General features: G+C 48.7%; 1 protein-coding gene and 1 long non-coding RNA gene across 5 annotated transcripts in view; one reads left to right on the top strand and one right to left on the bottom strand.

The window, feature by feature from the left end:
- The window catches only part of RALY (RALY heterogeneous nuclear ribonucleoprotein), a 93,431-nt gene that overhangs the window by 59,216 nt on the left and 6,915 nt on the right, over positions 1–27,300 (bottom strand). The window lies entirely within an intron of this gene.
- The window catches only part of LOC311624920, a 203,220-nt gene continuing 200,697 nt past the window's right edge, over positions 24,778–27,300 (top strand). Inside the window, exon 1 of the long non-coding RNA XR_014795405.1 lies at positions 24,778–24,995. This is a non-coding gene — a long non-coding RNA (uncharacterized lncRNA). The remainder of the gene's footprint in view (positions 24,996–27,300) is intronic.

Raw genomic sequence — 27,300 nt, 5'->3', positions numbered from 1 at the left:
TGCACTGTGCTTAGCTGCACCTAATTCTACGTTCTCATGAGTACAAGGGGTACTCAGCGTTACCAAAATTATAGAAGGGGCACACATATGTCAAAAGTTTGGGAAACACTGCTCTAGTGTATCATGGATGCCCAGAGCCAAATGTTTGCCTGTACTGAAATAGACTGCCCATCCTAGAGACATCATGCCTTGCTAAACACCTCTAGGGTCAGCTGAACCAAACCCCCAGGGTCTGTTTCATTATAATAATTATATTTAGTGCCAGTTCCTGGAACCATACTAGTAAAAAGAGCTGGAGATATGACTATGAAGGTAGTGAATTTCAAGTAAATGAGGTGTGGGTTTATACTATTATTCTTTTAAAAAAATATATTTTATTGATTTTTTACAGAGAGGAAGAGAGAGGAATAGAGAGTTAGAAACATCGATAAGAGAGAGAGACATCGATCAGCTGCCTCTTGCACACCCCCTACTGGGGATGTGCCCGCAACCAAGGTATGTGCCCTTGACCGGAATCAAACCTGGGACCTTTCAGTCTGCAGGCTGACGCTCTATCCACTGAGCCAAACTGGTTTTGGCTATACTACTATTCTTAATTAAAAGGGAAGGGGTAAAGAAAAAAGGAAGAAGAAAAAAAAACATAGGGAAAGGAAAAGGAAAAAAGAGCAGTTCTCTGAAGTTGGGTCTTAGGGAAGAAATCTCAAATCCCAAGAAGTGGCTAAAATAATTTGTACTGGAGTCTACAGAAGGGCCAGGACCTTGAAACAAGTTGGTTGAGATCACATAGTAAGCTGAAGGGAGCAATGAGTTTGGAACTTATCACTGTGGTCTCCTCATCCAGTGTTGTTGTTTTTGTGTGTGTGTGTGTGTGTGTGTGTGTGTGTGTGTGTTTTTGTGTGTGTGTTTTTTCTTTCTTTCTTTCTATTCTACAGGATAGATGCACAACGTTTTGGGGAAGAAGGAGTAAAGCATAGGGGATACAGTGTAGTTGGCAGGAAGAAGCACATAAAAGATACTAAGGGGTACTTACTTATACAGTTTCTGGCTGGAAGAGGTGATCCAGCTTATAGTTTTGCAGGGGCCTAATATGCTCTGGAGGTTGAAGGCTAGGAATAAATTCAATTTGGACAGAACAAGTACCAATAATTAGGGAAGGGGAAGGGAAAGGGTACAGGGTGTCCTTAAAATTATCATGAGCCCCTCTCCACACCACCAGCTGCTCTGGGCGATGAAAACACTCTGCATATCCATCCCCAACTTCTCAACTCAAACCATGTTACAGGTTTTCTAGAACATAGAGATAGTTGGTTCAAGAGAACTAATGACTCACAGCATTAATGGGACTTCTATCTGCTTCAAGGGCTGCCCCCTCTTTCCCATTAGAGGGCCCTCAGATTTTTAAATTGGGGTGAAGTATAGAGAAGTGGCAGATTAAGAGCTCTGTGACACAGGAAGAATCCGATTGATTCTTTTTGCTGTTGTTGTTGTCATCCTATTCACTGTATTCACCTGAACTTCTGGGAATTTAAGTGATTACCCAAGGTCACACAGCTATTGTAAAAAGGGCAAATCAGGACTTGCCTGTATCCTGTGCCTTTGTGACCATGGTGACTTTCAGCATATTTGACCTTTACAAAGTTTCGAGAGGCAGATGGGATTGGTGTACTCTGATTAGTCATGCTGTCATTTCTTCTAAAAAGTCTCATTTGACACCTCCAATCCATTTCAGGCATAGACCTGATATTTATCGACTCTTAGAAGTTATCAGAACTTTCATAACTTACTTCTAACTCAGAGGTCACCAAACTTCTTCTGTAAAGAACCAAATAGTAAATATTTTAGATTTTGTGGGCTTATCTCAGTCTCTGTAGAGTCAACTCTAGCACTGTAGTACAAAAGCAATCATAGAAGAATAAATGAGTGTGGCTGTATTTCAGAACAACTTTATAGAAAGAGGCATCAAGCTGAATTGAGCCAACAGCCTACAATTTGCTGACACCTGTTCTAATGTACTGTTTCCAATCACTGTCTCCCAATGCTTTATACACCCTATCACAGCCCTGCACCCTCATTGGATACCCTCTGCCTATAGGATAAAGTTTAAACTCTACCCTCATGAGAGGATCCAAGATGGTTGCTCGGGTATACACCTAGCCGCAGCAGCTCACAACAATTTCAAGGGAATACAACTAAAATGTAGAGTGGACATTGCCCAGAGCTACAGGTAGTCGACTGACTGAAAACTCTACAATAGGAAGGAGGGAGAAAACCAGAAAGAAAATCAGAGGAGCTGAAAAAAAGCCTAAGGTACGGAGACATGCGGCGCGCTCGCACGCACGCGCGCGCGCAGAGGTCGCAGCCGGAGAGGAGGAGAGGGCTGGGTGCTGCCTGGCGTTCCCTAGCAGGAAGGAAATAGAACCCCCAGCCTGGGCTGAACCCCCGAACCGGCAGCGCTGAGCCCCAAGTTATGTGCCAGACCCTGGGGACCCAGGCTCCGGCAGGGGGAGACAATCCCGGGGGACGGCGAAATGCGGGGCCCCCGGAGTCGCGCGCACATGGCGCGCAGAGGACTGAATGTTGACTCTGATGCTGGATTACCCTAGCCGGAAGAAACAAAGCCTCTGGCGGCAGCTCTGAGCCTCAGTCCAGACCGCCCAGAACTCCAGGTCTGGGCCAGTCCCTGGGGACCCAGGCTCGGGCAGGGGGAGACGGAGCTGTGAGGTGGAGTCCTGGGAGCGCGGCGAAAGGCCGAGCCCCCGGAGTCGCGCACACTGTGCGCAGAGGACAGTCTGTTGACTCTGATCCTGGACTCCCCTAGTGGGAGGGAGAAAGAAAGCTCCAGACTGGAGGAACGCCACGAGGAGCAGGAGCCACTGCCGGACACCGGCCAGCCGGGCGCCAGCAAGGAGCCGGGTGACGGGGCCCCCAGTGGGGGGGGGTGCCCCTGAGCCTTCGACTGCTGAGCGCTGGCAACGGAGCCAAGGACGGGGGCTGCTTCCTGGGCGGCGCCGACCCCGGCAACAGGCTGGAGCAGCGTGGGAGCCCGCGGAGAACAAAGGGGTGCCACAGGCCAACCTGCTGAGCTCCCAGGACAAGGAGGAAGAAACCAAAGAAGTTCTCAATGTGAAGAAATCAAGTGAGAGCAAATGATAGTAAAATTACTTAAGAAAGAATACAAAGAAGATCTTGAAAAATCAAAGACTAAGTCAGAACTCAACGCACCAGCCAACATTGCAACATAAATGCGTTTTGTGTTTTTTTTTTTAAAAAAAGAGAAAAAAGGGACAGAATGTTGGAACAGCGGCGACCAGGCCTAGAGTGGCCAGGCACAAGGCAGTGGCAGCTGGGCCCGGAGCAGCAGTGGCCACGCCCCAGAGCAGCAGCAGCCAGAACAAGAGCATCAACGGCCAGCACTGGAGCAGCCAGACCTGGGGCAGTGGCAGCCAGGCCTGAGGCAGAGGCGGCCAAGCCCAGGGTGGCCAGTCCAGGAACACCCAGACACGGAGTGGCTGGGCCCGGAGAAGCCCGGTCCAGAGCAGCCGGGTTGGGAGCAGCCAGGCCCAGAACAGCAGTAGCCAAGCACGGAGCATCCAGGCTGGGAGCGGCCAGGCTCGGAGCAGCCGGGTCGGGTGCGGCCAGGCCCGGAGCAGCGGCGGCCAGGCTGGGAGCGGCCAGGCCCGGAGCAGCTGGGTCTGGTGTGGCCAGGCCTAGAGCAGCGGCTGCCAGGCTAGGAGCGGCCAGGCCCGGAGCAGCAGCTGCCAGGCTGGGAGCAGCCAGGTCCGGAGCAGCCGGGTCTGGTGTGGCCAGGCCCAGAGCAGCGGCTGCCAGGCTGGGAGTTGCCAGGCCCAGAGCAACAGCTGCCAGGCTGGGAGCGGCCAGGCCCGGAGCAGCCGGGTCTGGTGCGGCCAGGCCCGGAACAGCGACTGCCAGGCTGGGAGCGGCCAGGCCCGGAGCAGCCGGGTCTGGTGCGGCCAGGCCCGGAGCAGCGGCTGCCAGGCTGGGAGCGTCCAGGCCCGGAGCAGCGGCTGCCAGGCTGGGAGCGGCCAGGCCCAGAGCAACAGCTGCCAGGCTGGGAGCGGCCAGGCCCGGAGCAGCCGGGTCTGGTGCGGCCAGGCCCGGAGCAGCGACTGCCAGGCTGGGAGCGGCCAGGCCCAGAGCAGCCGGGTCTGGTGCGGCCAGGCCCGGAGCAGCGACTGCCAGGCTGGGAGCGGCCAGGCCCGGAGCAGCCGGGTCTGGTGCGGCCAGGCCCGGAGCAGCAGCTGCCAGGCTGGGAGCGGCCAGGCCCGGAGCAGCCGGGTCTGGTGCGGCCAGGCCCGGAGCAACAGCTGCCAGGCTGGGAGCGGCCAGGCCCGGAGCAGCCGGGTCTTGTGCGGCCAGGCCCGGAGCAGCGACTGCCAGGCTGGGAGCGGCCAGGCCCGGAGCAGCTGGGTCTGGTGCGGCCAGGCCCGGAGCAGCAGCTGCCAGGCTGGGAGCGGCCAGGCCCGGAGCAGCCAGGTCTGGTGCGGCCAGGCCAGGAGCAGCGGCTGCCAGGCTGGGAGCGGCCAGGCCCAGAGCAACAGCTGCCAGGCTGGGAGCGGCCAGGCCCGGAGCAGCCGGGTCTGGTGCGGCCAGGCCCGGAGCAGCGGCTGCCAGGCTGGGAGTGGCCAGGCCTGGAGAAGCGGCTGCCAGGCTGGGAGCGGCCAGGCCCGGAGCAGCCGGGTCTGGTGCGGCCAGGCCAGGAGCAGTGGCTGCCAGGCTGGGAGCGGCCAGGCCCGGAGCAGCAGCTGCCAGGCTGGGAGCGGCCGGGTCTGGTGCGGCCAGGCCAGGAGCAGTGGCTGCCAGGCTGGGAGCAGCCAGGCCCGGAGCAGCGGCTGACAGGCTGGGAGCGGCCAGGCCCGGAGCGGCCGGGACCGGAGCAACCGGTCCCAGAGCAGCCGGGTCGGGTGCGGCCAGGCCTGTAGCAGCAACAGCCAAGTCTAGAGCAACTAGGTCGGGAGCGGCAGTGACCAGACCCGGAGCAGCTGGTTGTGGAACGAACCAGAGCAACAGAGGCCAGGCCCGGAGCAGCCAGGCCTGAAACAGCTCGCTCCTTGCCTGTACCTGCCCACGGCTGCCTCTCAGACATGGCTGGAAACTTTTGCGGGAACTTGAGGGTCTGCTGAATCAAGTGATGAAGGCTTAGATCTGGATGTGTTGAGTTAGTATAGCGCTGGGGTGTTGATCTGTGAGTGCCTTGGGTGGGGCCTGGATGAGGCTGGTTGACCTATTTGAAAATGTCTTTTGTGTGGAGTGTATCATTGGGCATGTGGAGGTTTTATTGATATGAGAAAATGCTAAGCAACAGATTTACTATCTGAAAAGGGATTTACTATCGGGGAAAGGGAGGGAGGAAGAGACTGAACATAAACTGTGCACCTATGGATGAGGACAATGGGGGATGGGGAGGGGGCAGAGGGTGGGGTGGGAACCTGGTGGAGGGGGGAAGAAATGAGGAACCTTTGTAATAATATGAACAATAAAGATTGATTAAAAAAAATAAATAAATAAAAAAAAATAAAAAAATAAACTCTACCCTCATCCTCTACCATATCCTTCCCTGCACACTGTGCTTCGACTTTTCACCTTTACCCATGTTGTTCTCTAACACTGCAATGTCCTTCTCCCTTCCTCTGCCAATATTGCCTATTCAGTGACAAACTCAAATGCCAACACCTGTGAGACATCTTTGCTGGTTCTGCTTTACATAATTGGTCATACTTATATGACTGTCACTCACTCACCACCACCTCCCCACTTCCCCACAATTCTAAGCCTCTCAGGGGCAGGGGTAGTATCTTACTCAGTTCTGTATCTCTTGCAGTACCTAACATAGCACCCAGTGTCTGCTGACAGATCAGGCCCCTAGGCTGAGCAGAGGCCACTAGAACATACGGATAGTTGGTTCAACAGAACTAATGACCCACAGCATTAACGGGACTTCAACCTGCTTCAAGGGCTGCCCCCTCTCCCTCCTCATCATGTTCCTTGGGTCTGGACAGGTAACTAGTTAAGGGTCAAGATCAGGCATTTCACTAGATGACCCTCGCCTGTGCTTGAGATGTGCGAAGAAAATATCCTATTTTCAGAGTTCCTTGTCTTTGACCTCATTGTATCCTTAATATCAGCCATAAACTGAACCTAGATCCAGATTTAGCCCTAGAACAGCAGACAGCCTTCTAATAAGAGCAGGTTCCCAAAGGCAGGGTATTTTACCCAAGGAAAGGCCCATATGCAATGCAGTCTGACCTCAATTGAAGAGAGAACAAAAAGGTATGCGATACCGTGTTTCCCCGAAAATAAGACATCCTCCGAAAATAAGACATAGCGCAAGAAAAGATAAGACATCCCCTGAAAATAAGACCTAGCGCAACTTTGGGAGGAAAAATTAATATAAGACACTGTCTTATTTTCGGGGAAACAGGGTAGGAAGCATCAGGGGCACCATCTCTGAATGCAAAGGGGCCTCTATTGAGATTAGAGGTCCTGAGCAAGCCTGTAGCCCACAGGAATGGCTATCCTAGCTTGGAAAGCTGTGAGGCCAGACTAAAATGCTAATGGGAGAAAACAAAACAAACACATAAAAGAATTATTCTCCCAAGCCCAGAACAGAACAACATCCCATCTGGATAGGTGAGCTTGTCACAGGCATGGGGTACTTAGCATATCTGCCATTCTAGGATTACAGCTGTCAAGGTTTAATTAGAGTAATTAGAGTTAAAAATGTAATTTCACTTCAGGGGTATTTTGAACTGATCCCATTAATTTCTTCTTTTAAAAGAACAGAGAAAGGAGGGGCAGGCTGAGTGGAACAGAGGATTTTGCCATCGGAGAAGCAAAGTCATGTGCCTGGGCTAGATGAGCTTTCAAACCACTGCCAAAACCCCATCCAGCACCTTTGCAAGTTTGGCTCAGAGGACAGAGCTGCTGCTCATCAGCTTCCTCCCTTAGTTTCCTCCCTGAAAGTATCAGTTGGCACCTACTAATAAATTCACCTCCTTCTCCCCACCTGCTGCTCCCATGTTACTGCCACTCAGTGGTTACTACTACAGCCCTAAATCTGGCAAGGGGCTAGGGCTCAGGGCTGTTAATATGATTTGTTCCATGACAGAGATTGCTCTAATGTCCACTCCATGATCAAGAGTTCCTGGACACACCTTTATGCTAGTTCCTGTGTCTGAAGTACCCTCCTTGCCTTGTCTGTCTCAACTCTTTTCCTTCAAAGTACAGATCAAAGTTATCTCTTCCAAGAAAACCCACCTTCATGCCTCTGTGATCCCAGAGTCCCTTGAACAGGCCTCTATCAAGGCACACACAGAATATTGTGATTTGTTTCCTTGTTTGACTCTGATGCTAGATAGTGAGGTCTTTCAGGGCAGAGATTGGGTCTTCGCCTGGGAATCCTTACCAATAGCATGCTCTGACACATAGGAGATACTCAACAAATACTAGTTGAATGACACAACTATATAGGAATTTGGTCTGACCACACTGGTAGCTGAGCGTGTTAAGCATGCAGGTTCTACAACGCCTAGAAATATTCACTAGTCCCTTCCCCCGCCTCCCACAGGGCCAGTTCAGAAACCTGACTCTGCACTGCATGCAGGAGGAAGCCTTCCCATTGATCCCAAATGATGATTGATCTCTCCCATTAGAGCCTGCTCCTTCCTTAGGGACCTTAGGAAGGAGATGAAAAAGCAAAAGCAAGCAAAACCTATCCCCTCTTCCTCCTCTCCACTGGTTTTAAAGAATTTCCTCCGATCTTTGAAGGGCCCTAGCCTAGAAGGATAAGTACGTATGATTCTAGTTGAGAACAGTACATCAATTTGGAATCAGTGTTGTAAATAATCGTAAATGTTGTACAACAGAGAGCATGCTGTGTGATACATAGAGCAGCCAAGTCACTTCACTTATCTGAGCTTCAGTTTCCTTTTCCAGACTATGCAGTAGGTTGTTAGGAAAAATAAAAGCAGCTTAACCCAATATTTAACACTTAGTAGGTATTCAATAAGATCATATTGTATAGTTTATCAACGTGGGGAATACATATCAAAGGGAGATGTACACAAGTTAACCCATTGTAGGAAGTCTACACCAGCAGAACTGTTGTGTTGACAAGTGTAACCAGGTCCATTTAATGGTAATCAGATTCTCCCTAGCTAGGAGCTCTCCTCAGGCCTCCTCACAAGCTCCCCAGGCCTGGATGCAGGCCCATATCGATCCACTTCTAATTAGGAGCCAAGTCAGTGCTTCTGACAGGAGGTCAGGGTCTAGATTGCCTCTGCTGGCCTCTGGCCAAAGATTGAAATGCCCTGCTCAGAGTAGGCCCAGAGAAGGAAGACATTTTTGATAGAAAAGGAGCCCAGACTGATCTTATCATAAAGCAACCTAAAATTTTAGAGCTGAAAGGGTCATTTATGAGAATGAGCTTTATTATAAGACAGCTGAAAAAGTTGAGGTCCAGCCCTTGCTGGTTTGGCTCAGTGGATAGAGCATCAGCCTGTGGACTGAAGGGTCCAGGGTTCAGTTCCAATCAATGGCACATGCCTGGGTTGTGGGCTCAATCCCCAGTAGGGGGTGTACATGAGGCAGCCAATCAATGATTCTCTCTCATTGATGTTTCTATTTCTCTCTCTCTCTTCCTTCCTCTCTGAAATCAATAAAAATATAAATTAAAAAATAAATAAGAACATTAAGAAAAAAAAGAAATTGAGGTCCAGAAAAGAAAAGATAACTTATCCAAAGTGATACAGGAAAATAATACAGATCTTACTTTTAAGATAATACAGTTCTTCCCTCTTGATTACAAGTTTCCAATCTGGCTACACAATAGAGATTCAGGGAACTTGTTAAAAATACAGTTTGCCCAGACGGCGTGGCTCAGCGGTTCAGTGTCGACCTATGAACAGTTCGATTCTTGATCAGGATACATGTCCAGGTTTCGGGTTCAATCCCCAGTGGGAGGAGTGTAGGAGGCAGCCTCATCACTGATGTTTCTATCTCTCTTGCCCTGTCCCTTCCTCTCTGAAATCAATTAAATGTATATGTGTGTATATGTATACATATACACACATATACATATATACATATACACACATATATATACATATACATATATACATATACATATATATATACATATATACACACACACACACACACACACATACATACTGATAAAAGGGTAATATACAAATTGGTCACTATGCCCTCACAGTAACAACCGAACAGCAGGCTGCATGGGGCGACTAGGCTGGCAGGGGGGTTAGCGAGGGATGACCAAACGACTGGCTGCACGGGACAACCAGGTTGGCAGGGGGTGAGGGCTGACCAAACAACTGACCAGCAGGCTGCGTGGGGCAACCAGGATGGCAGGGGGGTTAGCGAGGGATTACAAAACAACTGATCAGCAGGCTGCATAGGGCGACCAGGCCAGCAGGGGGGCGGTTAGCGAGGAACAACTAAAGGACTGAACAGGCCGACAGGGGGTGGAGCAGTGAGTGAGTGGTGACCAGGCCGGCAGAGGGGAACAGTAAGGGGCAGCCAGACTGGCAGAGGGGGGAGCAGTTAGGGGCGACCAGACTGGCAGGGAGGGGCAGTGGGGGGTGACCAGGCTGTCTGATCCAGCCCTGTCCTTCCCCCACCATAAGAGGGTTATTTTATTCTACGGGTTTTATCAGACTTCCTAAAGGTTCACAGGCTTCGCTGCAGCAAAGACATTCCTTTAAAAACTAAGTGGAAACTAAAATATCCCTAATGAAGAATAGAAATACTTAAACCTAAGGAATAATGGGAGTGGTGTGGTATTGAATGTGTGGGGCCTGGGTGTGTCCGTGTAGGGGAGGACTTGTGTGGGTATGTAAGGGAGTAGACAGTGTGGTGTCTGGAAGACAGGCTTGCAGATGCTCTCATGTCACACACAATGCTGGGTGTTTGGGTAGAAAACAATGGAAATGGGTAGGAGAGTAAAGGTGTGGGTACATGGCAGGAGGAGGGAGTAAATGATTTAAAGGTATAAGGGAGACAGTATGGATGTGTGTGGGAGAAATGTGTGCACCTTTGTGACTCAATTGTGTGATACCAACCTACAGGGACAGGAGGGAATGTGTCTCTGTGTGGCCTAAACTCCTATAGGAATAAGAAAACAAATCATGAGCACTTCTGACTCGTCTAATCCCTGGTTTTGCCTGAAGGCTCATGCCACTTACGAGTAGGCCTGTCTGCAGAAATTTCTCATTAAAATTGACATTTTGACAACTACTACAAAAATAATAACAGTGACACTCCCAGCACTGGGGGTGAGGGGAAGAGACAGATGAGAAACAACTATGCCATTATTACTTCTCAGTTTCACAAGGTGAGGTGTTGCCAGGAGTTAAATATTGTACAGCTGATTCACATCTTAAGGTCTAGATTTCCTGCATAATCTGGGGAAGAGGGCAAGAAAGTAGCTAGATAGAGATAAACCAAACATACTTTTTCTTTCAAAAGGACTGGAGAAATGGGAAGATGAAAGAAAGGCAAGTATTGAGAAGAAACCAAAGTAAAAGGCAAATGGGTCTCAAGAGATAAGGAGAACAAAAGGAAAGAAGAACAGAAAGAAAAAGGGTAGAAAAGACAGAAGAAAAAGAGGATTTCGTTTAGGCTGGCCTAGAATTTAGCACACATTCTAGCAGGAATCTGGCTGAGGGATGTATAATTTAGTAGGTGAGGACCTCTGTACTTCATTGTTTTTTACTCCAATTATTTCCTCCATCTGGAATGTTCATCCTACCATCTTTGCCAAAGGGCATATTCAAATGCTACCAGCTTCTAGAAGCTTCCAAGATTTCTACCAGTTAGAAGGGATCTCTTAAGGACCAACAGCTGCCTTGCCACTACCAACCTGGAGACTTTGGAATGTCCCAATCTGAAGCTGAAGCTGCCCTGGACACACATGCTCTAGGTAGGCCATGACAGTGTATGCTCTGCTGGTGGTGTCTTACTTCCTCATCGCAGTGGAACAATCTATGATGCTATTGGTGAACCTCCAGGTGCTGGCTCTATGACTGATAAAATGGGCATCAGAGACCTCAGTTGCAGGTTCCCCAGCCTGGGTAAGGGTGAGCGGGGAGGCAACCAATCAACGTATCTCTCTCACATCAATGTTTCTCTCCCCCGCACCTCCCTCTCTTCCCTTCTCTCTAAAAATCAATGGAAGAAATATCCCTGGGTGAAGATTAAAAATAATAAATAACCCTTAACTGCCAACATTTAAAATCAGATCTCATTTTTAAACCTCTAGCTTCTCTTAAAAATATCAGTGATCTGGCAACACTAGACCCTCTGAAGTAAAGGTCAAAGGGCCTACTATAATCCTGTAATTTATTTGATGCTTTCTCATCTTATTAATAAAAATTCATGCTAACATTATCCATTCCATAACATGATAATAAAATTTTAAATTACTAGTTATAATATTTAAACCAATTCAACTTCAAAAAATCTGAGTACACTGACACTTTAGGAAGATAGGTTTATCTTGTGACTTCATGTATCATATGATATGCAGCCATGTATCCCAGTTTTAGAAACTCCAACAAAAACACTTAGGTCCTATGGTAGGCACTAGGGTAACATTAATTAACAGGACAAACATGGTTCCTCCGTGGAGTTTACGGTCCAGGGGGCTTTAATAGAAGTAAGGTTACTTACTCAGAAAGTCACTACTTTCAACAAATAGGAGCTGCTGTTCATTTAAACAGGGGGAGGGGAGAGAAAGACTAGGCACAGACTCATAAGTAAAAGTTTTTATCTGTATAATTTGTCATGATTTCTTTCATGAGGCATCAGACCCACTTTTCCCCCCGTTGTGGGTGTTAGAGGCTGCTAAAAGATGCACATTTTACAAAGCCAAGGTTCACTGAGCCTTGACTAGTTTGCTGTCCTTGTGAAGTTCTAAAACAAGCCAGAAACACTAACTAGCCAACAGGGGCTCCAAAAGTTCATAGTAAAATGAAGATAATTCATCTAGTCCCAGGAGACTAAGAGCACTACACTGTAACTGGGTAAAGTCCCTTCAATGTTAGCAAGTTCCATTTAGAGCCCCCGCCTCCCCCGCTCCCTCCCAACCAAGCAAAACTTAGTATAGCTGACCAAGTGTTTCAAAGAAAAAAGTGCTAGCCTGATGATAAATGGCAAAACGGTACTGGGCGTGGATAGCAAAGAGGCAACAGGAAAATTGGATAAACTTGAGAACACATGTTGCGCATTGCATCTTGATGTGTTTAATGTTTCTCTATCCTCTGTATTTCCTGAAAATTGGTGGCTGCCAGTTTTCAACCTCTGATCTAGAGGGTAAGATCCTCCGAAAAGATCTGGAACTGAAAGGATTTAGGAACCCCCTAAGGATGCTAACTTTGGTTCGAGGAGCCGCTTTTCCAAGGAGCTATCCAGGGTCCTGTATCATTTGGATCCTGAGCTTTGGAATCATGATTCCACAGCTGCCTTCTCTGTCAAGATATTTTTTTAGAAAACGAAAGATATAAAGAAGACATCAGGTATCTATTATATGCAAAGCACTATAGGGATACCAATGCCTGAACCTTCTCTTGACTTTTGACTTTAGCATGTCAGCCTAGACCCCAGTGCCACCTGCCTGGCACCCAAATGACTATAGACCCAAAGCACTTCTCTGCTTGGCTTCACTCCCATATACCACATCCATTTTAATGTCTTGGCTGGCCAGCGAGATAAAGGTTCAGCAGCTTGGTTTCCCCCCAAAAGGGATACAATTAAACTCTCCTCCCTGGACTCCACAACTGAAAGTTCCTTTTCTTTACAAAAGAGCATACAGAATGGCCCCATTGCAGTCAGATGTCCTTAGGAGTGAACAGTACAGTGATAAACCTATGCTTTCCCCTGAATCAAGATGGCATTCCCCTTGCTTCACTCTATTATTATACTTTCATCTCCAGACTCCCTCAGCATTTCCATAAAGCCAGTAACACCTTTGCCAAACAGAAAACTTATTGCCCTTGAAATATTATCTCAGTCCAAGAGGAAAAGGCTTATTGCTGGGAAAACTTTGTTTTTTATTTACCAGGTCCTCGAGCTAGATGTGTGAGCAGGGAGAACACAACAAAAACAGTGTTTAGGAAGAGGCGCCGGTTGCAGTGAGTAGAATGGCATAAAAGAAATCAAGAAAGGATGCAAGGAGGCTAGTAGGGAAGCCTGTATAGGAAAATTAATGGTCTTAGAGTCTCATTATGACCAATAGGGGCTCCATGTCTGAAACCAGGTATGATCCCTATCTGACTGAAGACAGTCTTATGCATATGAGTATCGGTACCATGCCATGGTAGGCACTCAAATGGTCAGACACATAGAATACTACTCCTGTAAGAACTCTCGGTGCACATATCATAGAAACTAAGGCCTAGCAAAGTTAAAATGATTTGCCCAAGTTCACAGAATGGGTGAGTGGTGAAAAGGAAAAATCAAAGGCTTTGGAGATAAGATCTGTGTTGAAATCCAAGATTGCTATGAGGCCTTAGGCAAGTCATCCAACCTTTCTCAGTCTATTTTCTCAACTGCAAAATACAATTAATACCTATTTTTTGTAGGGTTTCCATGAGAATTAGAAGACACTGACCTGTAGCTACAACCACCAATTTTCAAGAAATACAGAGGATAGAGAAACATTAAACATACCAAGATGCAATGAGCAAAATTCAGAACATGGAAAACTCTAGAGGAAAAATGACCAGTTTCCTCAATAAATAAAAGGGAAAAAAATAAACTTATAAATTAAAAGAGATTTAAAAGCTCTAACAACCAATTACGTGTGTAAAGCTTACATGAATCTTAATCAAACAAAGTATAAAAATAAGAGGAGACAACTAGAAACTTGAATACAATCTGAATTTTGATAGTATTATGGAGTTGTTAAATTTCTAATGTACGATCACGGCATGGTGGTTATGTTTTTTAGTCATCTCTTAGAAATATAGTAGGAAATATCCTATATAATAAAAGGCTAATATGCAAATCAACCAAATGGCAGAACAACTGGTCGCTCTGATACGCACTGACCACCAGGGGGCAGACACTCAACACAGGAGCGCCACTCAGCCACAAGCAGGCTCACGTGAAGGGGGAGCACAGGCTCTTGCCTCCAGGGCAGCACTAAGATGCCTAGAGGCCCACTGATGGCTCCCAGACTGTGAGAGGGCACAGGCCAGGCTGAGGGAGAGGCTTAGTGCACCATACCTCTAGTTTAAAGATAAAGTGATGGCTGAGATTTTCTTCAGAGCACAGGATGGAAAGAAGGTCAGGGTATAAATGAAGTAAGTTTGTGAACTTATAACTGTTGAAGCTAAGTAATGCTTCATTAACCTATTCTGCCTACTTTACATAGGTTTGAAATTTTCCCTATTAAAAATAAAGAATTGGTTAGGTTCAAATCCTAGCAATTCCATTTACTAACAGTGTGACTATGGGCATATTTTTCTTAATTTCCTGATTTCTTAGTTCCCTATCTATATGGTAAGGATCAACAGAATCTAATTCTTAGGGTTGAGGTGAGTATAAATATAAAGATTTATATAATATATGAGTTATAGATAAACTAGAGGCCCAGTGCACGAAATTCGTGCATGGGAGGTGCGGGGTGGGAGAGGATGTCCCTCAGCCCGGCCTGCAACAACGCCAGCATCCCTCACCTCGACCTCTAGCCAGAGGCTCCCCCCTCCCTCCACACAGCCTCTGGGAAGATGCTTGTCTTGGGGCCTCCTCAGGGCCCCGCTCACAACGCCCACCAGCTCGGGTACAGGGGTGCTTGGGCCCCCAGGTCCCGCTTCCCCGCTAGCATGGTGCACATCAGCTGCTGTGGGAGCTGCGCCTCAGGGGTCACCCCCTTGGACAGTACTACTTGCGAGCGCGAAGGGGGGGCAGCGGCTGTGGCAGCAGCAACTTGATGTCTGTTGCGTGCCCGCTGGACCCCCTCCCTGCAGCAGTGTCATGCTGGCCGTGTCCACACTGCGGGCAAGGGGCTTCCAGTCTGTGACTGGGGCTCCAGGCTGCAACTGAGGCTGCAGGCAGAGGACCCCGGCACCCATAGGGCTCCATCAGGGTCAGGAACTGGGAAGATCCATTTTTCTGTGTCTTCCCCTCCCTCTGCGCAAGCACAGCGTCCCTCACCCCAGCCTCAGGCCAGAGGCCCCTGCTCTCCCGCCTCGCAGCTGGGGCACAGCCGCTGGGCTCGCTCTGCCATGGATGACATGAGCCCAGTCCTCTCGCCAGAGGTCCCGCCCCTACCTCCATGACAAGGAGCAGGCACTGGGTTCGCGTTGCCAGGGCACCACTGCCAGCATCTGCCCTGGCCACTATGGGCGCCACCATTTTTGTTGCAGAGTGATGGTTAATTTGCATATTACTCTTTTATTAGATAGGACATACTTACAAATTTATAGACATATATATTTTATATTAATGTATATATAATATAGTAACCTTCAATACGAATCAGCTCTATTAGTATGAACACAAGGTACTAACTATGCTATCTTGACAGAGTAGGCACTCAATTCAAGGTAGCTATCCTATATAATAATCTACACTAATAAAAGAGAAATATGTAAATTGACCATACCTCCATGATGCCCACCAGCCAATCAGGAAGGAATATGCAAATTACCAGAACAAAGATAGCAGCAGCTCCATCCCCCAGCCACTCCAGGCGCAGAGTGGCTGGCAGGGTAGGATGCCTGCAATGAGTGGGAAGGCAGGGGGCAGAGGGAGCTACAGGAGCAGTGCTCTGGCCGGAACAAAGGCCGAAGGCAATGGCCAGAGCGAAGGCCTAGGTCCTGGGTGCCAGAGGAAAGGCGGTGCCGGCAGCCAGGTGAAGTAAGGCCTATTGCACAAATCTTCATGTAATGGGCCTCTACTCCTATATAATAAAAGGCTAATATGAAAATTATCCCCTCGGGAGTTCTACCAACTAGGAGTTTGACTGCTGGCTATGATGTGCGCTGACCAACAGGGGGCGGCATGGAATGAAGGAAGGCCCTGGCCGGCAGCCGGCAGCCAGGGGAAGGAAGGGCCCAATCAGCCCTGATCGTCGGCAAAGCCTAGGGACCATGCACAAATTTCGTGCACCAGGTCTCTAATTATTAATATGAAAGGCAAAGTTAGGTGTAGAACCTAGGACACATTTTTCTCAAGTACTTGATTAGTGTCCTAAACAGAAAGCCTAGATACCCTCTGGTTAATGGCAGTTCTAACACCGCCACTGCCTCTCCCTCTCCCACCCTCCCAACCCCCAGCAACACCCCTGCTGGTCTTTCCTGACAAATACCCCAGGCCCTGACACAGGATCAGGAGCTGACTAATGTTTAACATGAAAGTGACACTCTTTGGGAGCAGACAGGGCCACCTTATTTCCCTCAACCAGGTAATTTAAGGTACATTTTCTAATATTTGCTGACAGAACAAAGGAGTAAGGCTCTATGATCACTATTCCTGCCAGCCTTCAAAATGATTTGGTAAAACTACAGAAAATAAACATCCTGCCGGAGTCCACCCGGCAGGGTAAAAGCTGACAAAGAAATGGCAATTTTTCCCTGAGCAAATGCACATGTAATAGATGAGCTCTGAAAGACTAACCTCTTTAGGTCTGGGCATATCCTCCCTTTTCATTTTAAAAGAAGACAAACTCTCTTTTGACACTCTTCAGCTATGACTGTTTCCTGCATTAATTTCTTCCCTGAAATGATGTAATTATAGGCAAACTTATTCTCAAATTCTATCCAGTTTAAATACAAATTGGCTTGGGAATAGTGTGATCTTTTCCACCTGACCCATGAGGCTATGAGAAGGCATTACCCACCCCTAAAGTATGGGTCACATACTCCCCCCGGTTCAGTAGCAGAAATAGATCATCTAGTCACTCATTTGTTTTTGCTCAGCTGTTCCCATTGCACAGAATGTCCTCTCTCCAATCTAAATCTCCTGTGTACAAATTAGTTCCAGGGAACTAAATCTATCTTCTGGGAAAGGGAAGGTAGGAGAGAAGCACAGTAACTAAGAAAATATATCTGGTTGTTGCTTCTGGGTAGTCCAGAAGATATAGTCCAGACACAGAAATATTGGTGTTTCATACTTTATAAGCACAAATCCAGGCAGAATATTAGAAATTTGAATGGCCTGCATAATATACAGTCACTATGCTAATCCTACAAGGTCCAGCTATATAACTCCTCCAAAAAAATGGCGCCACTTTTTGGGCACCATATCCCAAAAATGAAACAATCCCTCCCTCTCTGAACTACTTTACTCCTTTATTGTACTGCTACCTGAGAATTCATATTATGGTTCTTTAAAATCACTTCTATAACTATACACTAACCAGAACGGCTTAAAATGAAAAAAGACAGACAATGCTAAGTGTTGACAAGGACATGGAGCAATAGGAATTCTCTTACACACAGTTGATAAGAGTGTAATCTGGTATGCCTTTGCAAATAACTACTAAAGTTAACATACACCTAACTACTCTATCACTGAGTATGAGGTCGGAGAACACTCACTCACTGTTCCCCCTAAACAGTTTGCCTACAGACTTTTGCTCCAACACTGCCATGTCTTAATGCTTCCATCACTCTTTCTTTCAGTCCTAGAGGCTGGTTCAGACCACTCTTCACATCACTCCAGCCCAGAAAACTCTCCTATAGAAAACTCTGCCATTTACCTATTACCTTGGACAAATGACTCATGAATTCTTCACATATAGATTACATCATCTGATTTTATATTATAATTTTAGTAAGCTTATTAATTTGCTCCTCACAATAGCATTATGCAAGATACAGACTATCAGCCCCATTTTATAGTGAGAAAATCCAGTTTACTTGGCCAAATTAGTTCCAGGGTACAAGAATAGACTTTAGGCTTCCGAACCAAGCCCTCTACACCAAATGCCTTACTGTGAGCCACATCTTCATGGTTATCTAATCTCCTCAAAGTCTGTAGGTTCCCTGAAGGTATGAGTATGCTTTAGACATTTAATAGCATATCCTCTGGAGCACAAAGGAAGGCACTCCGTGGGCTCCATACAATTTGGCCAATTTATTTCAATCTCATCCACAACCTTTGAGGATGAACAGGCATCATTCCCTTTTTGTCTAGACCTCACAGGCAACGTTGGAAGAAAGCATGAACACAACACAGCATCCCAAATTAACATTTTTTTTTTTTGAGGGTAGAAACAAGGGAAGAGAAAAAACCTTTAAAGATTAGGGTAAACTCAACGGTCCCTCAACTTCCTAGGGCTCCATGCTGTGACATGTTCAAAAAAAGGCTAGCGAAGACCATAGGAATGGGCTTCAAGAACCACAATTTAGCCTAGCCAGTTTGGCTCAGTAGATAGACGTTTGGGCTGTGAACTGAAGGGTCCCGGATTTGATTCCAGTCAAGGGCACATGCCCAGGTTGTGGGCTTGATTTCTCAGTAGGGGGCATGCAGGAGGCAGCCAATCAATGATTCTCTCTCATCATTGATGTTTCTCTCTCTCCCTCTGTGAAATCAATAAAAATATATTTTTAAAAAAACAAAAAAAGAACCACAATGTAGTCCTGGCTGGTGTGCTCAGTGGTTATACTGTGAGCCCAAGAACGGAAGAATCTCAGGCTCGATTCCCAGTCAAGGAAATGTACCTGGGTTGCAGGTTTGATCCTGGACCGTGGCAGGGTGCGTGCGGGAAGCAACCAATTGATATATCTCTTTCACATCAATGTCTCTCTCCCTCCCCACCCCCTCTCATAAATAAATAGGAAATATCCATGGGAGAGGATTAACAACAACAACAAAAACTTAAGAACCACAATTTAATCATAATTGATAAGTCACAAATTGATCAAATGCCAGAACTATACCTCATATAATTCCACATGTAAGCAAAAGTTATTTTATTTTTAAACTGAAATATAATCAAGTTATAAAGCTTAAAATGATTCCATAGAAATTTAATTTTCTTTATTCCTAAATAAAAAGCTAGATAACATTAAATACTTCTGTAATTCAGCCAGAGAACTGATATAAGAATAGTGAAAGCACTAGGAGAATGTCTGAACATCCAAACCTGAATGTTGTCCCCTACCCTCACATTCTTGACTTTACACACTGGATGTTGGACACCTCAGCAAAAGGATGCTAGTAAATATCTAGATAACAGGCAGAAGGAAGAGGGGAAGGGAAAGCCAAAAATAATTCTAAACAATGAAATAATAATTCAAACAGGTCTCCTTGCATAGTCATATATCCATTAATTTTGCTATTTCCAGTCTAAACCTCTAACCCAAATATCTGAGCTAGGGCAGCAGGGTTAAGAAGCAGCTTGGATCTCTTATACTTATCTGTCTCTCTCTCAAGACTGAAAATAATTTGTGGCCAGCAATCATATATTGCTTAGTTTTTATGTTCTCCCTACGGAGAACACATAGTAGGTACTCCAAATTCCTGGGATAAATGGTTAAGCTTAGGAATGGAAAGCAGTTGGACTTCTAAGCATAATCATGTTATAACAGCTTGGCAACCTATTTAGCATGATAACTCTACCTAAAACCCTAATTTTAGTAATTGATGTGAAAATCAAGTTAGGGTGAGTCTTTAAGGTCTGAAAAAAAGATATTCTTATGTTCAACTGATTAAGGCACAGCTATCATTACTGTACTGATTGTACCGTTCCTTGGTGCCAGCTTATAGCTATCTGCAAGAACTAAGTCCCAAGGCTTTAAAATGGTCTTATGAAAGACGGGAACATTTGATTTCTCACTGCAACATGATCATACCTTCCTAGAGAAACAATGAGTTATGGAAATTATACTTTTAAATCTTCTGCTGAGCTTGCTTTCTCACCAACACAAAAAATTACAAAGGGAACGAAACAAATTAACAAACATCATGCAAACAGTACCTTTAACTAGGCTTAGTAAAATTCTTATTAATAAAACAAATAAACAGGAGACAGCTAAATACCAGATAAATGCCTCTAGAATGAAGGAAACCTAGCCAATAACATTAAGTTTCTAAACCTGGCCTTTAAAAGAGAATACTTAGATAAAGCAATGATTGTTACCTCGACAAACAGAACTACTATTCAGTCTCTACAGATGGCATTTCAAGGGCCAGGTAAGCTCATTTAGAGATATCTACCTCATAAAGCTAAAACTCCAAGAAATGCAAATTTCTGGTCTAGTGTTTTTCCAGTCCTGTTACTGTTTGTGAATCTCTATTAGTGTTTTTTACTTTCCCTTTATTATCTGATTTTAAACAGTTTGCTACATATTTAAATGTTTGTGTTTTTTGGGTTTTTTTTTAGTCTTGGACTCCAAGTTCATCCCATGGGACAATAGCTCCAAGTTTATAATGGAACTCAGCAGACATTTTTTTTTTTTTTTTTTTTTTTTTTATCAAGCCTCGAATTTTATTTTTTATTTTTATTTTTTTTATTTATTTATTTATTTTTTTTTCCAAATCAATCTTTATTGTTCATATTATTACAAAGGTTCCTCATTTCTTCCCCCCTCCACCAGGTTCCCACCCCACCCTCCGCCCCCTCCCCATCCCCCATTGTCCTCATCCATAGGTGCACAGTTTATGTTCAGTCTCTTCCTCCCTCCCTTTCCCCGATAGTAAATCCCTTTTCAGATAGTAAATCTGTTACTTAGCATTATCTCATATCAATAATACCTCCACATGCCCAATGATACACTTCACACAAAAGACATTTCCAAATAGGTCAACCAGCCTCATCCAGGCCCCACCCAAGGCACTTACAGATCAACACCCCAGCGCTATACTAACTCAACACATCCAGATCTAAGCCTTCATCACTTGATTCAGCAGACCCTCAAGTTCCCGCAAAAGTTTCCAGCCATGTCTGAGAGGCAGCCGTGGGCAGGTGCAGGCGAGGAGCGAGCTGTTTCGGGCCTGGCCGCTCCGGGCCTGGCCTCTGTTGCTCTGGTTCGTTCCACAACCAGCTGCTCCGGGTCTGGTCACTGCCGCTCCCGACCTAGTTGCTCTGGACTTGGCAGTTGCTGCTACAGGCCTGGCCGCACCCGACCCGGCTGCTCTGGGACCGGTTGCTCCGGTCCCGGCCGCTCCGGGCCTGGCCGCTCCCAGCCTGACAGCCGCTGCTCCGGGCCTGGCTGCTCCCAGCCTGGCAGCCATTGCTCCTGGCCTGGCCGCACCAGACCCGGCTGCTCCGGGACTGGCCGCTCCCAGCCTGGCAGCCGCTGCTCCTGGCCTGGCCGCACCAGACCCGGCTGCTCCGGGCCTGGCCGCTCCCAGCCTGGCAGCCGCTGCTCCTGGCCTGGCCGCACCAGACCCGGCTGCTCCGGGCCTGGCCGCTCCCAGCCTGGCAGCCGCTGCTCCAGGCCTGGACGCACAAGACCCGGCTGCTCCGGGCCTGGCCGCTCCCAGCCTGGCAGTCGCTGCTCCGGGCCTGGCCGCACCAGACCCGGCTGCTCCGGGCCTGGACGCTCCCAGCCTGGCAGCTGCTGCTCCGGGCCTGGCCGCTCCCAGTCTGGCAGCCGCTGCTCCTGGCCTGGCCACACCAGACCCGGCTGCTCCGGGCCTGGCCGCTCCCAGCCTGGCAGCCGCTGCTCCAGGCCTGGCCGCACCAGACCCGGCTGCTCCAGGCCTGGCCGCTCCCAGCCTGGCCGCCGCTGCTCCGGGCCTGGCCGCACCAGACCCGGCTGCTCCGGGCCTGGCCGCTCCCAGCCTGGCAGCCGCTTCTCCAGGCCTGGCCACTCCCAGCCTGGCAGCCACTGCTCCGGGCCTGGCTGCACCAGACCCGGCTGCTCCGGGCCTGGCCGCTCCCAGCCTGGCAGCCGCTGCTCCGGGCCTGGCCGCACCAGACCCGGCTGCTCCGGGCCTGGCCGCTCCCAGCCTGGCAGCCGCTGCTCCTGGCCTGGCCGCACCAGACCCGGCTGCTCCGGGCCTGGCCGCTCCCAGCCTGGCAGCTGCTGCTCCAGGCCTGGCCGCTCCCAGCCTGGCAGCCGCTGCTCCGGGCCTGGCCGCACCAGACCCGGCTGCTCCGGGCCTGGCCGCTCCCAGCCTGGCAGCCGCTGCTCCGGGCCTGGCCGCACCAGACCCGGCTGCTCCGGGCCTGGCCGCTCCCAGCCTGGCAGCCGCTGCTCCGGGCCTGGCCGCACCAGACCCAGCTGCTCCGGGCCTGGCCGCTCCCAGCCTGGCAGCCGCTGCTCCGGGCCTGGCCGCACCAGACCCGGCTGCTCCGGGCCTGGCCGCTCCCAGCCTGGCAGCCGCTGCTCCGGGCCTGGCCGCACCAGACCCGGCTGCTCCGGGCCTGGCCGCTCCCAGCCTGGCAGCCGCTGCTCCTGGCCTGGCCGCACCAGACCCGGCTGCTCCGGGCCTGGCCGCTCCCAGCCTGGCCGCCGCTGCTCCGGGCCTGGCCGCACCTGACCCGGCTGCTCCGAGCCTGGCCGCTCCCAGCCTGGATTCTTCGTGGTTGTCTACTGCTGTTCTGGGCCTGGCTGCTCCCAACCCGGCTGCTCTGGGCCGGGCTTCTCCGGGCCCAGCCACTCCGTGTCTGGGTGTTCCTGGACTGGCCACCCTGGGCTTGGCCGCCTCTGCCTCAGGCCTGGCTGCCACTGCCCCAGGTCTGGCTGCTCCAGTGCTGGCCGTTGATGCTCTTGTTCTGGCTGCTGCTGTTCTGGGGCCTGGCCACTGCTGCTCCGGGCCCAGCTGCCACTGCCTTGTGCCTGGCCACTCTAGGCCTGGTCGCCGCTGTTCCAACATTCTGTCCCTTTTTTCTCTTCTTTTTTTTTTCTTTTTTTAAAAAAAACAACAAAACGCATTTATGTTGCAATGTTGGCTGGTGCGTTGAGTTCTGACTTAGTCTTTGATTTTTCAAGATCTTCTTTGTATTCTTTCTTAAGTAATTTTACTATCATTTGCTCTCACTTGATTTCTTCACATTGAGAACTTCTTTGGTTTCTTCCTCCTTGCCCTGGGAGCTCAGCAGGTTGGCCTGTGGCACCCCTTTGTTCTCCGCGGGCTCCCGCGCTGCTCCAGCCTGTTGCCGGGGTCGGCGCCGCCCAGGAAGCAGCCCCCGTCCTTGGCTCCGTTGCCAGCGCTCAGCAGTAGAAGGCTCAGGGGCACCCCCCCCACTGGGGGCCCCGTCGCCCGGCTCCTTGCTGGCGCCCAGCTGGCCGGTGTCCGGCAGGGGCTCCTGCTCCTCGTGGCGTTCCTCCAGTCTGGAGCTTTCTTTCTCCCTCCCACTAGGGGAGTCCAGGATCAGAGTCAACAGACTGTCCTCTGCGCACAGTGTGCGCGACTCCGGGGGCTCGGCCTTTCGCCGCGCTCCCAGGACTCCACCTCACAGCTCCATCTCCCCCTGCCCGAGCCTGGGTCCCCAGGGACTGGCCCAGACCTGGAGTTCGGGGGGTCCGGACTGAGGCTCAGAGCTGTCGCCGGAGGCTTTGTTTCTTCCGGCTAGGGTAATCCAGCATCAGAGTCAACATTCAGTCCTCTGCGCGCCATGTGCGCGCGACTCCGGGGGCCCCGCATTTCGCCGTCCCCCGGGATTGTCTCCCCCTGCCGGAGCCTGGGTCCCCAGGGTCTGGCACATAACTTGGGGCTCAGCGCTGCCGGTTCGGGGGTTCAGCCCAGGCTGGGGGTTCTATTTCCTTCCTGCTAGGGAACGCCAGGCAGCACCCAGCCCTCTCCTCCTCTCCGGCTGCGACCTCTCCGCGCGCACGTGCGTGCGAGCGCGCAGCATGTCTCCGTACCTTAGGCTTTTTTTCAGCTCCTCTGATTTTCCTTCTGGTTTTCTCCCTCCTTCCTATTGTAGAGTTTTCAGTCAGTCGACTACCTGTAGCTCTGGGCAATGTCCACTCTACATTTTAGTTGTATTCCTTTGAAATTGTTGTGAGCTGCTGCGGCTAGGTGTATACCCGAGCAGCCATCTTGGATCCTCCCTCCTCAGCAGACAATTTGATAAATTCATCTCACAAACAATTTTTCAGCAATCTGTTCATTCTAAAAAGCAATATCCATCAGCTGATACAGTGAAAGGTATCTGTGGACCCAGAATTTAACCCTCTGGGTATTCTCAATGCTCTAGCAAAGCCCTTTCTCCTTCCAGTGAAGAATTCTTAAGCCACCTCCATAAAACCAAAAATTTAGACTGTTAAGAGGTAAAAATGTCATTCAAGGTTATCTAATCCAACCTCCTTGTTTTACAGATAGGAAGACTGAGATCCTAGAGAATAATGATAGAAAAGAATTAAGGAGAAACCAAGATGGCGGCATAGGTAACGGCCTAACTGCAGCCTCACACAACAATTTCCAAAAATACAACTAAAATATAAAGTGGACATTATCCAGAACCACAGGAAAGTTGACTAACTATTGATAGAAATTCTACAACGAGAAGGAAAGAGAAAACCAGAAGGAAAATCAGAGGAGCTGTAAAAGCCTAAGGTACAGAGACACAGTGTGTGTGCAGAGAGGACGGAGCCAGAGAGGAGGGGCGGCTGAGTGCCCCACATGGCTGGCGTTCCCCAGAAGGAAGGAGATAAAAGCTCCGGACTGTGCTGAACCCCAGTTCTGACAGCACTGAACCCCAGTTCTGAGTGAGACCCTGGGGGCCCAGACACATACAGAGGGAATCTGAGCTGTAAGGCGGAAGCTCAGGGGAGCGGCGGAAGGCAGAGCCCCGGAGTCGCGCACGTTGCGCGCAGAGGACTGACGGTTGACTGTGCTGCTAGATTGCCCTAAGGTAGGGGTGTCGAACTCAATCAGAGAAGGGGCCAAAATCTAAAATCCAGCCTAAATCGCGGGCCGAATGGTTTACTGAACAGTCATAAACTGACAATGTCATAAACTGACAGCAGAGTGCAGTGATGACAGCGCGGTGCGGGCCACATTGCAAGGCCTGGCGGGCTGGATTTGGCCCGCGGGCCTTGTGTTTGACACATGTGCCCTACGGGAAGGAGACAAAAGCTCCGGACTGTGCTGAGCCCCAGTTCCGACTGAACTGAACCCGTTCTGGGCAAGACCCTCAGCCCCAGGCTCATACGGAGGGAATCTGGGCTGTAAGGCGGAAGCTCAGGGGAGCAGCGAAAGGCAGAGCCCCCGAGTCGCACACATTTCACACAGAGGACAGACTGTTGATTGAGCCGCTGGATTGCCCTAGCAGGAAGGAGACATAAGCTCCAGACTGCTTTTAACCCCACTCCCAACTGCACTGAACCCCAGTTGGGGGCTCGTTGGGGGAGAGACTAGACTGTCTGGTAGCGGGCGAAACTCTAGGGCACCTTTCTCTCAGAGGTGTTTAAAGCGAGTACCAAAGGACACTGAGGAACATTGAGACTCAGGAACCTCATAGGGCGGGGCTAACCAGAAGCCAAGGCTGTAGGCTCCACCCTGAAACTCCGCCCCATCCAAGCTGAGCACAGAGACTCTTGCAGTTTTCCAAGTCTAGTCAAATAAGGCTGTCTCCTGGCATAGATACAGCTGATCCTCCCACCCTACCAACTCAGGGAAGCAGTGAAAATGCCGAGACAAGGAAACAGATCACAAACCAAAGAAATGGAGGACAAAAAGCGACTGGATATAGAGTTCAAAACCATGCTTATAAGGTTTTTCAAGAATCTCCTAGAAAAGGCCGATAAAATAAACAAGACCTATGAAGATATGAAAAGGGATCAACTAGAAATAATAAAGGTTCAACTAGAAATAAAGAATACATTCTCTGAAATAAAAAATATTATACAGAGTCCTAAAAACAGAATGGAAGATTGCAAGAATCAAGTCAAAGATTTGGAACACAAAGAGCCAGAGGACACTCCTCCACAGAAGTAAGAAGACAAGAGAATCCAGAAAGTTGAAGATAGTGGGGTCCCAGAAAAAGAGAGAGAGCAAGATACTGAAAACATATTGAAAGAAATAGTGACAGAAAACTTCCCCCACCTGGGGAAAGAAATAGACTCACAAGTCCAGGAAACGCACAGAACCCCAAACAAAAGGAACCCAAAGAGGACCACACCAAGACACATCATAATTAAAATTCCAAGAGCAAAACACAAAGAGAGAATATTAAAAGCAGCAAGAGCAAAGCAGGTAGTTACCTATAAAGGAGCACCCATACGATTGTCAGATGATTTCTCAACAGAACCATGCAAGCCAGACGGGAATTGCGAGAAATATTCAAGGTGATGAATAACAAGAACCTACAGCCAAAAATACTCTACCCAGCAAAGCTATCACTCAGAATCGAAGGTCAGATAAAGAGCTTCACTAATAAAAAAAAAAAGCTAAAGGAGTTCATCACTGCCAAACCAGAATTATATGAATTGCTGAAAGAGGTTATTTAGGAAGGGGAAGAAAATAAAGATAAAAATTATGAACAACAAATACGTAACTATCAACAAGTGAATCTAAAAACCAAGGGAATTAAAAAATCTGATGAACAATATTAACTGTTGAATATAATAGAATCAGATGTACGGAAGGGGAGTGGACTGACAATTCTCGGGGAAAAGAGGAGAGGGGGTGCGGGAAGAGACTGAACATAAACTGTGCACCTATGGATGAGGACAATGGGGGTGAGGAATGGGCAGAGGGTGGGGTGGGAACCTGGTGGAGGGGAAAAAATAAGGAACTTTTGTAATAATATGAACAATAAAGATTTATTTTTTTTAAAAAAAGAATTAAGATGACTCCAAGGGTCCCTTCTAGCAGTAACAATTAATGTGAGTTTGGCAAGCACCAAAAGCCCACTGAATGCTACTCCCCGCAGTGGAACTGCCCTGGGCATATTGGGAGGATGGCCAGATTTTCACCTTGGTCAGTGAAGCACTCCAAATGCATGTGTCTGAGCCTCAGAAAATCTGAGTCGTCAACCTCAAACTCTCCACCCCTGGGCCAGCTTAGAGAACAGGGTGCAGTGGACAGCCTATATGGCTCTCTGGGGATGCAGACTAGGGACAATATCCCATCCTTCTCACCCTCCTTTCAGGAGGTACAGCACATTTATTCACAAGAAGGCCATTATGAAGTGACAGAAAGATACTAAAGCTCAGAAGGAAAAGGAAGGGCTATCAAAACAAGCCAGAAAAGATAACAATGACACTTGGCAGATGCCTGACTCTATTATTCACTTGAGTGAGGAGGGGAACGTGACTAGAGAGAAACCTCCAATCCTTTTCTATCCCCAGCCTCCACCTTTTGGGCAGTTACAGGATTTCAGGACCTCCCTGATTATTTTATGAGGAAACAGAC

This window comes from Pipistrellus hanaki (assembly GCF_964339955.1).
Source record: "Pipistrellus hanaki genome assembly, chromosome: 6".
In the NCBI taxonomy this organism is placed as follows: domain Eukaryota; kingdom Metazoa; phylum Chordata; class Mammalia; order Chiroptera; family Vespertilionidae; genus Pipistrellus; species Pipistrellus hanaki.
This window is presented reverse-complemented; position numbering and strand designations above follow the sequence as displayed.